The sequence below is a fragment of the Neolamprologus multifasciatus genome, chromosome 11 (assembly GCF_963576455.1).
Source record: "Neolamprologus multifasciatus chromosome 11, fNeoMul1.2, whole genome shotgun sequence".
NCBI lineage: Eukaryota > Metazoa > Chordata > Actinopteri > Cichliformes > Cichlidae > Neolamprologus > Neolamprologus multifasciatus.
Genome location: NC_140449.1, coordinates 29,347,293 through 29,362,850, shown reverse-complemented (window position 1 = coordinate 29,362,850; position 15,558 = coordinate 29,347,293). Strand labels below are relative to the sequence as shown.

The 15,558-nt window shown below is 41.9% G+C and overlaps 1 protein-coding gene across 4 annotated transcripts in view; it reads right to left on the bottom strand.

Annotated features, from left to right (window-relative positions):
* atg5 (ATG5 autophagy related 5 homolog (S. cerevisiae)) overlaps positions 1-15,558 on the bottom strand; it is a 445,274-nt gene that overhangs the window by 58,136 nt on the left and 371,580 nt on the right. The window lies entirely within an intron of this gene.

Genomic DNA, 15,558 nt, shown 5'->3' with positions numbered 1-15,558 from the left:
AGGGCACATTCCTACCACTGAAGACCAAACATATTGACATATGTGTGTAGGGGGAGAGACTGTATATAAGTGCAACTTGGCTCGGAAGGAGAAAAATGGACAATATGACCCTCCATATAGGCTCAACCTCATCCACATGTATTAAGTCTTCAATTTATTTTGTAAATATGGCTATAATGTGAAACTTTGAGAGGTGAAGTGGTGCATGAAAGGAGAACTTGACTGGTGGAGTAAAAATATATGCAATGTCCTTTACACTTTTGCTCTCCTGCTTTTCAGATTTCTTCCTAAACTCATTACATCTAAACTGCCTGTTTCACATTCATTTGTCAGTGTAATATCAATACTGTACTGAGAAATGGTGAGTTGAATGATGAGTGATGTATGGGATCATGTCATTTAGAAGAGTGGGCCAAGGGGGGGTGTGGGCTGTTTGTAGCTAAGCCAGGGTGGTTGACCATCAGTGAGCTGGCCGGCTAATTTCTCCAGAAGTGCCAAAAGCCTTTGTGTTCTCAGTGCACTTTTATTTCCACCTTTCTTGGAATTGTGATGACCGTGCCTCGGGGCGACAGAGACACCTTGAGGAGTGCCCACCTTTAAATTTACTGCTCTATGACTTCAACCATGACCCCTCGCTTGAGGGATCCCTCAGGCGAGATTTAAACGAGCTCCCCCAGGTCTGCAGAGGCTCCTCTATTCATCGTCACGTTTTTAAAGACATGAATTGGACCTCTCTGATGGTTGATAGTAAAACTTAATTTAAATAAAAAAAGATTTCAGTAGATTGAAATAAAAAACATATGCGGGTAAATGCAGCATGACACGTATGTGAAAATAGTCTGCAAGAGAGAAGTAAAAGGTAGAGTTTGAAGTGACTGTGACAGAAGGACAGGAGGAATGTTGAGGTTTTCTACAACTTTCTGTCTTTCTTGTTTGCTTGCTTATTTGTTTTAGTAGGAATTTTCAGTTTCCTTAATACAAATACAGCTCCACAGTATTTACATTTCATCAGACTCCAGGCATTTTTCTCTTGATTTGATTTTTTTTTCAACTCATCTTTCCTATTAAATATGATCGCTTACATTTTTACAATTCTGCCTCTCTCTCTCTCTATGCCGTTTTTTTTTTTTTTTTTTTTTTTTTTGCTATTATGGAGGGCGAATGGTGAGAAAACCATACAATATACAGGCTATTGATCCACGCCCATCACTGCAGAAAAAAAGTCGGTACAGGGGGTGGGGGAACGTAGGGGGACTGGACACAGCGATCGATAACCTACTCTATCAGCCGTTTCCATGGCAACCGGTCGAGCAAGGACAGAGGGTTGCCATGCATTTTGCACCTGTCTTATTTCCTATACCTATCGTGATAATGAAAATGTCAGAAAAACGAATGCAAAGGTGACGAGGGGCTCCTGTCTGGTGTCAACTTTCACAATTAAAAAAATTACATAAAGGTTAAAAGCTTGCTGGAAATCAGTGGTGAAAAATGGCAGTGAGGATAGTGGTTCTGTGGAGATTTAGGTGACCCTCCTTATGGGGGTTGAAGGACGCTCGAAGGCAAAGTAGGTTGCGGCATGTTGGGTACAAATCCAGGTTCCTTGTTCTGTGTTATTTTCAGAAGAAGACGTACAAAGGACAGTTTGAAAATGGCATTGTTTCCTGACACTGGAGACTTGGCCTCTTTTGTTGTTGACCCCAATTTGGAGGTCAAGCAGGCATGATCAATGTGCCGGTCATTAGCTCACCATGAGCAACTGTAGACGCAGCAGCAGAGAATTATGGCGGGGTAGATACTGAAAAGGACTGAGAAGTGAAGACAGGCAGGAGGGTGGGAGTGGTGCTGTGGCCAAGGTTAGCCCGAGCTTTCTTCAGATCAAAACCCAGCAGGCTGAGCCAGACAGACTGTCAGGAGAACTTGACACCCAGGCGATCACTGAGTCTCTGTCTTTCTGACCATCGCAGGCACTGAACTTCTAACCCCGATTGAACCACAGGCTCCAGAGCCATGGCGCTGAGATGGGTTAGCCCTTAGAGAAGGGAATAGATATCATGATCTAGGGCCCGTGTCGATCATATACTGTATTGATCGCCAATTGCAACTACTGCTGAAAATGCAGGATTGAGAAGGAGAGAGCAAGAGACTGAGTGGGAGGGAAGGCAATCAGCTGTGGCTTCTTGCTACGCTCAGTGCTCCTGTTTCTGGCTGTTGCGGTTGCTGACATTGCTGCATAGGAGGAGATGGTGGTTCCTGAGAGTGTTGTATGAAATGCATACGGCTCGTGCATTTCTTTGAAGACTGCCCTGTTTTACACGTGTATTTTGGTATTTTCATTGAGGGAGAAGTCATGAATGACAAATCGCAAACTGCTGCGGATTTGCTTGAATGACAGCCCAGAGAAACTCGAGCGTGAGCACAGCATGCTGGCGTGTAGAAGGCAGCACTGCTGTGGACAACACAGCGGTTGTCCTCTAGCACCAGAGGCATTCTGTGTTTTGTGAGCTGTGACAGCGAACTATTGACAGGCACGTGGCTCAACACTGTTGTTCAGGGACCACTGGCTACTGAGCTGACCTTTGACACCCCATCCATGCGCTAGCTTTCATTGTTAGGGGTAGAGGAAGTGGGAGTAAAGGGGAAATAGATGACCCTTGGGCTCCTAATGTTTGGATCCTCCTTCCCCCACAGCCTCACCCCTCCCATCCCAACACTATCCATCCCTCCCCCCTTGCCTTACCCCTCTTCCCCCACACACTCCACCTTATGCCGATCAATGACAGTTTCATGTGGCTTCTCTGGGCTTGCAGTGACGTGTGTCCTATTGATTTATCGACATTACTCCAGGCAAGCAAACCCAGAAGCCCCCTCTCTCAGTAGGCAGCCAGGCTCCAACCCAGCAGAGGCGTACCTCCCTCTGCGCCGGGTGAGCCCGTGCCAAGTCATCCAACTGTACCAGTATCTGGAAGCAGCAGCGCATTAGTTGCAAACAACTGAACAGTATTCTAGTCTGACTGCATGTGTGCGTATGTCACTGAGAATGCTTTTAAGCTTCACCCCTCCCTTTCCCAGTCTAGTTTCAGCCTGTCCCCCCTCTTCTCCTCTGCCCTCCATGAGACATGTAATAGGGACAATGAGTGAGACACCCTGGCACTCACAAATGCATTTACTGTCGCCTCCAATTTCCAGAGGCGACTATTCCACTTTTATGGTTAAAAGGTTCTTTTCTTTCGTCCGTGTCAATGTCATGCCTATGTGGTCATCATCCTTGTGGCTATTGCTCTCATCTCCCCTTTTTGCTGTCTTTTACTGAGGGGGGAGGCTCAGACCAGCCCACCCTTTTACACTCTTCCCCACCCCCCTGACTCTCCTGTGTCCAGTGAAAGGCCAGTGTATTCAGGGAGGGGAGGGTAAGAGGGCATCTGGACACTCCCTGTGGCCTGGCTAGCCGGTGATGTGGGGGGTTTTCAGAGGGGAGGTGATCCAACACCATTAGGCTAGGACTGTGGCGATGGCAGCTGGCCCCAAAAAAAAGGAAGAGGAGGGGGGTCAGGGGCAGCTAAGAGATCAGTGACCTGGCCACAGTGTCCAGCTGGGGGGGTCATTTCACAGTCCACCTCCAGCCACGTGCTGGATGACCATCTGGGGATCTGGCAAACCCCACAACAGAGGTAGAATCATCTTCTTAGTTGCAGAGATGGACAACAACAAAAGTCAAGAAATCTGTCAGCCTAATCCCGAGTGAGGTGGGAGGGGGCACTGCAGCTGCCTGTTGTTTAGTATTAAGTGTGCAGAACTACTTTTTAATGCAATAGGGTTGAATGTTTGCACTTCCAAGAACTTTAGTCTTTGCGAATAAATGCAAATAGATTATTTACTGCTTGAAGTGTTACTTGTTTTTCAATATATTTTTCTGATTTTCTTAACAAAGGAATTTCAGATATGAGTTATATCAGTATCATACATTTACAGACACCACAAATAATTTGCATTGTCTAGCAAATAGTTTCCAAAAATTTTGTTTTTCATCCCAGTAGAAACGAACAAAAAGCAGCCAAAATTCGCATCAAAATAGCTCCAACCATTCTACGTTTTGAAATTAATTATTCTTTCATTTGATGCGACATTCATGAGTTTACATTGTCAAAATTAGTAAAGATAACTATAGTTCAGATATCTTTGAGGAACGGGGGGTGTCACACGGGACCCCAGATGGACCACCGGATTCTCTTTTAGCTAAGCTGCTCAGTTTGATGACTCTGATCAGAGAGCAGCAGATGAGCACCGGTTTCTTGTCATTTCTAACCTGACCCCTCCTTCTTTGTCTCCACCCCTTCTGTCTTCTGCTTCCAAGCTCTGTCCTCCCCCATCTTTTCATCGTCTTCTCCTTCTCCCAGAGCCCTCTGTCTTCGAACTGTTTAAGGTGATCGAATTTTCCCCATCCTCCCAACGTGGTCGGAGGGGATCAAAGGTTGCTGACCCCAGTCTGATTGTAAAGATTTCAGTGAGGAAACTCCATCATAAATAGAAGTGCTGCTAAACAGATCTGACCTTCTAGATGTTTTTATGAGCTTAAAAAAAATCACATTTTTTGATTTTAGCGGGGACCTTGTAATCCCTTTAACATTTATCATTGTTCTGCTAATGAAAGTGATCTTTGTGTTCATGTCTGATAGGCTTCTAATTAGATTCACATAGACCCATGTGGAAATGATCCAAAAGATGAGCCAAGGGAGTATTGGAGTGGTGGAGTTATTGCTCTCAGAAACACCAAAGTGCCACAATGTGCTGAAAGAAATTCATAAATGTGGTGGCGGAGTGGGGTGAGCTGCAACTGTGCACCAATGTAATCTTTGGTCAGCACTTCTTCACGGCCAATACCATGAACGGAGAGAAATGCTCTTCTGAAATTTGATTAATTGCTGTCTCTCCGCCTCTCAATCCAAACATTGGTGGAAATGGAGGCCAGTTGACAGGACAGATACATCAGCCTCGGGACCTGCAAGCCCCTGGCAAGCAGAGGCATTTCTTATCCTGTAACAGGATATCCACGTACACTGAGGTGTGGAAAAGTGAGAACTGCATCGTCTTCATTTGGCCATAACAAGAGAGAGAGGGAGGAAGATTGTGAGGAGGGAAGTTATGGGGAGGAGGGGGGGACAGCCAGCCAGCCAGGCAGGCAGCTCTCTAGGTTGGGCTGAGGCGTATCGATTGATTTCCCAATAGCCTCTGGTCCATGAGCAGCGAACTCTGGCCCCGGTTGCTAGGTGACCACACCATCCAAGATGGAGAGCGGGGTGATGAAGGGTGACAGCAGCTCTGAGGGTCAGTGGGGCCACTGGTCATTCTGCAGCCCCTCTGGGACACTCCGGACATGCAGATAATGCAATGAAATTGGACCTCAGCTTGCAGCGAAACTCGGGCGAAGCAGAAATATAGAAAAACAATATCAGAGCACAGTGTTGTTGTGCAGCATATTTGTTGTGCTCGGCTGTGATCGATGCTCGGTCAACGCGTACTGTATCATTGCACGCACGTTGCCATATGCACGTTTATGACACACATTAAAACAGAGTACAATTGGAAAGCAGCTGTTAGATCAGTTTTTTACGAGGTTTCAGGTTTCACGTCACAGCATCTTCTGCAAAAATAGATTCCCTGAAAAATATTTATGGCACCCGTGTGATTTCAAAACGGCCGTTGACCATATATGAAAATATTGATTTGGAAAACAAAGGGCTATTCAGATAGTCATTGTCTAAAACATATTGCCTAAATTTGAAAATGGAGGTTATTGTCTTCTCGCAGTCACAGTAAAAGTACACCACAGTTCTCATTACAGAGCCAAAGCAATTTACTGAAATGTACAATTTACAAGCAGAAGAGGTCGAGAAATTTATTGTCATGGTTCTGCCAATATAAATATGCAGCACAGAGTTCCTTCTGTCCGGAGTGAAATTTTTTATGCATTGTCGTTGTAGGCTTAAATGCAGTTTATAATATAAAGTGCTTTTCCTTTCTGCAGACTGATTACAGGCGTGCAAGTAGAATGTTTTACAGCTTTTTATTCCAACTGTGGTTTATGATAAGACATCTTACATGAACATGTGTTTTTACTTATATAGTCTTCTGTTTTAAATAATCAGTCGGCGAAAGCTTCAATTTAAAAGCATAATAAATCTTCGTCAAATGCAGACTGTAGTACAAAAGAAAAATACTGTAAACATGAACTGACCATAATCTATATCACATATTCCACAATGATACATGATACCGTAACGCTTTTCTACATATCGATTGTTCCGCTGCGCGAGTGAAAAATGATATGGAGGTAAAAGAGAAGAAGAAGAAGAAGCAGCGGTAGGAGGAGGAGGAAAAGAAGAAGCACGGGGGGTGGTGGAGGGGTGGGGTGGGGGGGGGATAAACTGGGAGACAAATGTAAAAGGATCTACCTCACACTGTAAGCTTTGCACTGAGGCAGAAGTTACCAGAAGGCAAAAAAGCAGCACAGGAGGGGGCGGGAGGTTTGTGTGTGCACTTGTGTGTGTGTCGGGGTGAGGGTCATGGGGAGAAACCCATTCAGTCAGCCCTGAAAGGCCACCTTGCATTCTTGCAGTTGCCTGTGTTGTTCCTGTATGAAGGATTTCCCTTCATCCTGTGCCATGCCTCTAATGTCCTCCTCCTCAGAAGGAGCCTGAGTTTTTTCATGTCTGTTGGAGTTCCATATCCTGAGGAGGGAGGACTTATGTGTCTTTGTGTGCGCGCTTGTGTATTTTCCTTCCTGCTATCTATTAATAATATTGGGGAGAGAGACAGGGAGATAGAAGTGGATGTTTGCTTTGGTATAAGGCGAGATGTTTCTCTGTTTGCAGCCCTAAGCTGTGTGAGTATTCAGCTCTTAAATATTCCCTTCCCTTGTGATTTCAAACTATCTTGTGCCCTAAAGGGATGCATGGACCTCCCTGGCCAAATATCCACATACCTTTAACAGCAACTGGCAACTGACTTTTTTTTAAATGGGAGAATTTAGGGCTTGGTGGCTGGAGACAGAGTTAAAGATGAGAACAAATGGAACAGAGCAAAAGTACAGTGCTGGATATAAAGGCAGCCATTTATTAGGAGAGATTGTTACCTTAAAGCTTCAAAACTCAAAAACTGTAATAAGTGAAAAGCATGAAAAGTTCAATACGAGCTAAATGTTTTAAATTATCTGCCAAAAACCTTTTTTTTATTCCAATCTCGTCTTTGAGAAGCATTCAGTCCTACAGCTCAGTCCACCTGCCTACAGCTGTGAATGTTTTCATTTTTTCCCCGTTCATCTGGAGAAAGTTACACTCTCTCGTGTTTTGTCATGTAGATCACTGTAACTTTAATGTAATGATTGAATTGCTTTCAGTTTAGTCAACTTGATCAGAATGCTTGTACTGATTTTAAAATGATGATGCTTGTTTGTATGGCGTGTATTTGGAAGTTCATGCCAGGTTTCATGGTGAAAAATCAGAACAGCTGCTCTTTCAGAATTGATTGACATAACAGGTCTTTTGACTTTACCTCCAAATTGCTGATTCTGATCTTAATAAAAGAACAACTTTGCTTGGTGCATGTATAACCAGCCTTTTAAAAAAATTATGATATGCATGACCATTTTCTCATCCACCATCACTCTGTACGCTCCAAAAGCACATGTCTGAAGAGTTAATTTACAGGTGGAAGAATAGTGTTTGATAGCACCGAGTGTGGGGCTTGGGGTGCGGCTGAGTGCATTTGGTAGACAGTATGGGGGGCAGTGCATGTTATGTGTGTTTATAGCAGTGCAGCTCAACTTTACTGTCTGAGTTAGTTTGTTTAAGAATCAGGCAAAAGGGCTTTGACTCTAAAAGTCACTGCTTTGAGCTGACCCTCTTACCTGAATTTATCTGTCACAATCACGAATGTGACTCTGAGACGAGCAAAAGGCCTCACTCTTAACAACCAAATGATTCTACAAAAAAAAAGTCCTGCATCAAAGGTATTTGAGCATTTCTTTAACTTCTTTGTCAGCTGCACTCGAATCACTATCAGTGTACGTCCCAACATCTGATTACTCACACATGAGAAGAGTTTTGACATAATTTTAAGTCAGGCTTTGCTGTTTATTAATGTGCCTTCTAAATAAAATGACTTGAATAAATTACCACTAAGGGCCTCTGCACCCAAGAGAGTCCTGCAGTTGTGTATCCGTGTGTGCGTGTTGCTCCGTGTGTGTTTAGCAGCACAGAGCGAGGGGGAGGTGGATGGAGATCGTATCAATCGCCAAGCCAGGCCATTGAATGTATTGATTAGTTACCTTTCTTATTAACATGCTGATTAAAGAGGGAAGAGAGAGAGAGAGGGAGAGGGAGTGAAAGAGAGGCACACGAGGCTGCACACACACACGCACTCCTTCCCTCAGCTCGGATGGACGGAGAGGAAGCAGCAGCCGATGCCGGGGAAAAGAAAAGGATGCAGAGTGGATTTAACAGCCGAGCAGGGAAGGAAAATCAGGGAATAATTGGGAAGAGGAGGAGAGAGGGGAGCGAGGAGCGGATGCAAGAGAAGAGGAGGAGGGTGAGGAAGAGGAGGAGGAGGTGGTGGCAGTGGTGAGGGGGTGGAAGCAAAGGGGAGGGGGGTGGTGGTGGTGGTGGGGGGGGAACCTGACTGGAAAAACCAGGAAAAAGAGAGAAACCCTGCTGCCTTTGATCCCCCACCAAGTTACACTGGCTGGATAGGCTGACACACAGTTTTCAGCTGGTAGACACACACTTTTACACCCACACACACTCTCACGAGCTTATACACACACACCTGAAAGCTAGCGTAGACACACACTCACACACCCTTAGAGACTGACAGGCCTTGGCAAACGCATGCATTACCGCAGCCGAAAATAGCTGCGAGTTTTTATGTGATCAATATGTAGATGCTTTTTAAAAGGTATTTTTATCTGTTAGTGACCATGTTAAGCAGCATGCAACAAGGGATTTCTCAAGATGCACACCAAGGTTGCCCGAGAAAGGGCGTGCTTTATTCCGATAGGGACCAGAAGGTGTGAAGGGCAAGATGGAGGAAGAGAGGGAGGGATGAAAAACAGAGGACGCAGACTTGTTTATGTGTATGTTTGTGTGGAGGCATTTGAGTTGCTTGTTTGTTAGTAATTTTGCATGTAAGAGAAGAACGTGGGTTTCAGTGTTTCACCAGGCAGCCGACTCTCATTAGAAATGGACATGTGCATGTTGTCTCATTTAGAAAAAAGAGCTCAGGCCGTTTGCCGCATACAGTAATCTGGTGACATTTTTGCTAATGTGTATTTTGTGCAGTGTTGTTGTGAATGTATACCTGCAGCTCACAGTGCTAACAATCCAGGCCCAGAAATGCATGTGTGTATTATACATTAGGCCTTGTGTTGCTCTTGCGTCTGTTTTTCTTTAGCATGCGTGATCTTTGTGTGGAATCTTTTTAAAATTCACTCAAAGTGTGTGTCTCTCGGCCCTGGCGTTAATCTGATCTCCAGTCAGAAAACAAGTGGAAAATGACAACAAAACAAATCCACTGACTGAGACCTCTTTTTTTAACATTATTTGGTTGCCTAAGTACTAAATTATATTATTTTATTTTTTATTGGAAGGGAAAAAGGGTTGAAAATGACCTTAAGAGTCCTTTTCCCCCTACAAATGTTATTTTTCTTCTTTTTTCCATTTTTTTTTGGGGGGGGGGGGGGAGGGGGGTAAGTGTGAGTGGGTTTGATTAATTTTGCAAGTGATATTCATGTACAGCTTATTGGCCTCCACTTAACACTCAAGCCCCAGAAAAATAAATTGGATTAATTATTACCAAACCCCTGCACTTTCAGCAACAACACCTATATGCAATTAAAGCTTAGACAAAAAAAATGTAGATGTAAAACACAGTTACAATTTAACATATTTGTCTCAGTATAAGGTGATGAACATGAAAACATCATTTCTGACCGACCTGCACAGTTAAAGCACCAAATTTAAATCATTTTTCAAAACTTGGTGAAAAAGTGCAGGGCTTCGTTTACTTCCACTGCTCCCCGACTAACATTGGAAAGCGCTAATTGTTTAACTTTTACGAACTTGTAATGAGCACTGACTCAGAAATAGACACATGCACAGAGAAAGAGGGGGGGGAAGAAATAAACTCAGACAAGTTGCAACTTATCGACCTTTGCACCCCCTTGAGCTCCATTTTGCATAAACACTTTTTCTTTTCTCCCCTCGCGGACGGAGGCCAGCAGATAATTTCATTTACATAAAGAATGCAGAGCCAATTACAGAGGGACATATTTGCATTTTATATGAAAAATAGTTGTAGGGCAAATGGGAGGCTGTTTAAAATGCACGGATCGATATTAGCTGATGTGCGCTCACACACACACACCTACACTTTATCCCTTACAACTTCACAAAATAAAAGCTTTTATCTTCTCATAAATAAAAAAAATTATAAAAAATCCGAGAGATGTTTTAAACACCTTGATATGCTGTTCGAAGGAAAAATATACCAAATGAAATCATTTAATTTCTCCTCATGTTTTCTTTGCTTTTTGCAAGTTTTGTAGATTTTTTTTCTTTTCTGTAGTGCATTATTGGCTCGTGAGCACAGGAGGCGAACTCAGTGAATTAAACGAGTGAATTTGCATTAATCCAGATATGATCGATAATAACATTATTCACGCTGCGAAGTCAAGTTCCACATCACGGCGTACACGATCATTACTGCAACTAAACCTGCAAATAATAGACGAAAATAATGTGATTATCATTCATTCACTTGCTCAAACTTTCCAGCAGCAGCTCCAGTAGGCTATTTTACATTTTCGACCTGATGGAGGATGGGGCCAGGTGGACTCCACTCTGTGTCGAAAAAAATAGATTTTTATTTATTTATTTAGTGTTTTTTTTTTTTTGTTAAACATATTTCTATAGCGTGAGGCATCTGTTTTGAGCTGTAGGCTAACTTAACCACAGCTGAATATGGTGTGAGAATAAATATCTATTATAAATAATATAGTATAATATTAGGCTTGACTTTATTCATTTTGCTGTAATATTTAGTGTGAAATCGAGTGTTCATATTCAGTTAACAGTGTGTGTGTGTGTTTTTTTTTTTTTATCAGGCCATACACTGATAAATTGTAGGCCTGCATCATGAACACACATTTGCCTGCAGCTTATTCTTGTTTGTTTCAACCCCCCTTAAAACAGCGTGTATGTGAAAAGGCCATAAAAAGATCACCCAGCATCATATTGATCACATTTCCTCATATTGGTGAACAGATCAAATGCTGAAATCATTTTTAACTTCATAATGAGCCACATGTATGTTGCGCAGAATCAGTCCTGCAGGCTAATGAGTGCTTCATTCATTCAGCTTGTCTGATAACCAGCTAAATGTGTTGAGTCAATATGGTGGTTACATCTGTGCTCATTTCTACCATTATTATCATCAGGTATATTTTGTTCATTTTCTTCCCATTCAGGTCTCATCTAGCCATATTTATTTAGTTATTGATTATTCACATTGTGATCTGTGTAACGCCAGGTCTCGTGGTAATAATTGATTCTATCGATCAGTTAGGGATGGGAAAGGGAAGAAAAGGCAACAACAGAGGGAAATGGGAAGAGAAAAACAGCGCACTGTCAAAGTGATAAAATATTATTATTCACTAGTGAAAGTTTTATTTGTAAATTATAACAGGGTAAATTTCACTGAGCTCGTGTGATGTCAAAATTAAATATTTTTGTCTGTTTATTTTGCAGACGCAAATTCTTACATTTTATTTATTATTTTTTTTCCCTTTGTCTTTTCTGGTTTTCAAGTTGTAACTTAGTTATTATGTGCTTTAAAAAAATACAAGCATTGTCAGGCACCTTAGTAAAAACCGGGTAAATAATAAACATTTTTAGAAAATAATATAAGGAAAGTTGTTGCTTTTATTACATTTGTTAACTCTTTACAAAGTCAGTCCAAAGATGTGCATGACAAGAGCATTAAAAATAAGTCTCAGCCGGCACAAAAACGTCAAAGTTTGATTAATAAGTTTTAAATGTCTGCTTTAAAACTTCCATCTGACACAAAAAAATCAAATAACAGTGCTACCAAAATTTCTGAAGTCAATTTAATAGATAGTTTTTTGTCTACATATGGAAAAAACTTTCTTATTATTATTTTTCTTTTTTAATATTTCCGCTGGTAAATAATGCCAGGTATCTAATAATAAAACCCATCTTTGGCAGCATAAGGAATTTATTACTATATTAACAACTGTAGTTGTGATTTTTTTAATCGTCTCGTGAAAGCCATATTTGCGTGTCTTGCAGAGGAACAGGTGATATTTGATTTTTCACCTTTTCTAATTATTTCCATCGCATAGAAAATCCCTCACTCCCACATATTTGTCTCACATGGTTTTAGTTTGGATCATATATAAACTAGTTGTAAATAAATGTGAGACGTTTATAGCAAACCCTTCATTGTCATTGTCAAGCAAAATAGAAGTGACAGGAAACGAGGGGCGGTGAAATGAATAAGAAAGTTAGACTTGATGAATGTATATGTGTGAATGTGGTGAACAAAACCAACATTACTGATGGAAACTTCAGGTATGAAAACTGAGCTTTTCACACCTGAAGCTTTTTTTTTTGTAATATCCCTGATGAACTTTGTTTCCAGTACGCGTGTTTATGAAGTTGTTTTTTGTCACAAAAAAGATGAAAACTTGTCCACTGTATATTTTTCTTTCAAAATAAGACATGGGAAATATTAACTGTTCTGTAAGTTTTCTTACATATGACAATAAACAACTTGAAAATCAACTTGTGTTTTGTGTTCATTGTGTAGCGTATGCGTGCTGCGAGCTGAAGTGTTTACACACGCACGCAACACTCAAGATTGTAGATGCCACATATACCAGCCATTATCTCGCGCGCGTGTGTATGTGCGCTTGCGCGATTAAATGACGCATGGGTGTGTAGATGAGATGAAAACAAACGATCTAATATGAGAAGGAAACCTTGAATCTTCCACCTCATCATCAACGAGAGATTTTTAAGGATGCATGAATATATGAAATATATATTAATGTCTATGTTTGCAACTGAACAGGCAAAATCTCATGACTTAAGTCACCAGAATGAGAAGGATGCTGCTTTTTGTCGTTTAATTCTTCAGTATAAATTCCTTTTCCCTGAATCAGGCTGCATAAAATCGTCATTTTGGGTGCTTATTTTTTTCTTTTTCACGGCTGCAAAGAGAGCGTCAATATCTCATTCAAAACTGCAACCCTGCGCGTGCGCTTCATCCATTATCATTTACCCATAAGTGATCACGTTTACTCGGTGATTAACCAGAAGATTTGAGAAGGGAGTGTAAGTTGCAGCATGAAAACAAAAACGTTGCTGTATTTTTCTCCTACAGATCAGTGTGGTGGATGTTTGCAGGCCGTCGTGTCCAGCATTCATAGCACGTCCATATCTGCAGACATTTTTTTTAATAAAATATGAATTTATGAATCTTGACAAGCCAGATGCTGGAAATTCATCTGCTCGGGAGAAGCTGTCTCTCTCTCTCACACCGTCCTTAATCAGTGCAACACAGAAAATCAGCCGCTTCTGTTCCTTTGACTGATTCTGTTTATTTTCTACTGCATGCATGGTCATTTTAAGGTCAGGACAATGTCCTTTGACCCCTGACCTTCCTGCTATTGCATGTTTGTTTTATTGGCGATGGAGGACTGCAGTCATATGTGTCTTTAATGAAACTTCAGCTAAACGGTTGCAATCTAAACAGGCTCAGCATTGGATTTAGATTAAAAAGTCTTTCCCCACCCACCGTATCTAAAGCAGGCCTTCCTTTGATAAGAGCTGCAGTTAATACTCAAACAGAGCATCCTTCGGTATATTTATTGCCTGTATTGTAATGGGGAAGTTGGGCATCCACCGTTTCTTTTCCCAAGTCCTTCTGAGAGCATCAGCTAAATGGCTTAAATGTAAATGTTTTGGCTGCAGTGTTGCTGATCCTGCTGCCGCTCTCATTGTGAGGAAAGTGACTCTCAGAGCATCAGCTAAATGCCTAAAATGGAAATACGCTTATTATCTGTGATCAAAAGATTTGAAGCTTGAATAAATCAGATAAATCAGGTGGATGAAATGCATTTTTTTTCATCAGAACTCATTAGACATAAGACAGAAATATGAGGCTTTTTCAGCATTTTATGACTGTATGTGGCTAAATTCAAAACCCAGTGTTGACAAACCCACACCCTGAACATCCTGCTGGGTGTCAGTTTCCCCTCTAGGCCCGCTGCGTAAAAGTTGGGGCGCTTTTTGCAGCTCGGGTGTCGGCCTGCTTTCTCGGGTTTTCCAGCCACAGCAGGTGAACTTTCACCCCGACCTCCGAGAGGACCTTTTATTTTCGTTCTGTAGCCGTTGACCATTTTTACCTCCAGCTACTTGCCATCCATACACGCATCCCTTCGTGCTTGCTGTGCGCGGGGCGGATCGATAGGGCAGCATCTGCTCCAGGAAGCCCGCGGTCCCCACACCGCGCACCGCTTCGCTGTTTCCAAACGCCAGAACTGCTCATCTCTGAAAATTAAACTGACAGACAGATATGATTAGTATGCGCTCTGCCTCCCTGCTTCTGTCTGTCTCCCTGTTTCTCTCTGAGGCCGATTCGCGCGCAAACATGCACGCTCAGGTCTCGCCACACAGACCAGATGTAATTTGCGCATATTGTATGCGCATGCAGGCACTCTCATGTAAACACACAAGTTGCACAAGCTACACCATAAGTGCACAGAGCCATGTATGCAGGCGCGCATTAGCGCGCTATCACACACAAAACGAGAATAAACTAAAAAACAAACAAAGCAAAAAAACAAAAAACAAACAGAAAACCAGGTATTGTAAGTATACATGCTAAATTTACACACGCACGCGCTCTCCGTATTCCGGGCCTGCATTATATGTGCCTACGTGGTGCTGCGACAGCAGCAGGTCGTGGGGCTTCTGGAAAAAAGGGTCGCATTGATCTTCTTTAGGGACTTTCCAGACTGAAGTGTTGGCAGTGTGAGTGAATGGAGGCGCGTGCTGAGTGCTGATTAAGAGCTGAGCAAAACACGAGCGCCACTTGACACCATTGTTTTCCTGAGAGGTAGGATTTACATTAAACCAACACAGGATATTAAGACCAAAAACATAAATCATTTTCTATTAATAGTTTTTTAAAAAAAATAATAAAAACAAATAAATTGTGGCATGGGTTGAATTTTATACACAACACGCTGCTAAATGAGAGATGTTTATATTATTTATTTATTTATTTCTATTTTTTTTTATATTTATTTCTATTTTTCCCCTCAGTTAGTGAAGTGACTCATATAACTACATATTCACTAAAAGGGCCTCCTGGTTCTGCACATATACTTGAAATTATATTAGGGGGGAAAGCACAACCTTTGACAAAATCATGACATTAATAAATGAAAATAGCATTAATAATAATTTCAAAAACAAAAGG